The following is an 843-nucleotide window of genomic DNA, read 5'->3' as shown; positions in this document are numbered from 1 at the left end:
AATAAAATAATGAACTGATTTTCAAGAAAATTGACCCATGAGTAGAACTAACATCGATTATTCATATAATGTATTGGGATTTAAAAGTCAATGGGATCTTTTCATGTAAATGGTCACATGGATTCTATTTTATGACATAACCTTAGCACTTTTCGTCAGATTTTTCTGAAATTGGACACGCTGATCAATTTTGTACGAGGGTGGCATTAAGGGGAGAGAAATAAACAAGCATCACTCTCAACGGGTCGAGGTACACCCAAAAGTTTGACTGTGATTTCAGATGGTCCAATATGTAGGAGTATGTCGAAAGCGTTAACCAGGTAAAATCCCTGCCGAACCAGATATAACATCTTAATGGGCATAGGGAACATAGACGATTTCAATACAAGGTCAGAGGTCGGCTTAACTTCAACACGGAAAACATGAGCAACGCCGGGTCCCTCAGCTAATATATATATATACACATACACATACATACAAATATACACATATACATACAAACATACACACATACATACATACATACATACATACATACAGGTACCGATTTTGCGGAGTCATTCCAGCGTTAGATATGCCTTTCAGTGAGTGTTATGGATCGCTGTGTTCTCAGTTCAAACTCCATCAACTTTGTCTTTCTTCAATCGATGAATGAAGTAGCAGCAAGTACTGAGTACATTCTCTCTCTTCCACCCTCAGTCTCTCTTTTCCTAAATATTTTTCTCTTTTACTCTCTTCTGCCTATTTTCCCCCACACATTCGCTTTCCTTTTCTCTCTCTTCCTTTCACTCTCTCTCTCTCTCTCTCTCTCTCTCTCTCTCTCTCTCTCTCTCTCTCTCTCTC

The sequence above is a fragment of the Octopus bimaculoides genome, chromosome 20, assembly GCF_001194135.2.
Source record: "Octopus bimaculoides isolate UCB-OBI-ISO-001 chromosome 20, ASM119413v2, whole genome shotgun sequence".
NCBI classification, from domain to species: Eukaryota; Metazoa; Mollusca; class Cephalopoda; order Octopoda; family Octopodidae; genus Octopus; species Octopus bimaculoides.
This window is presented reverse-complemented; position numbering follows the sequence as displayed.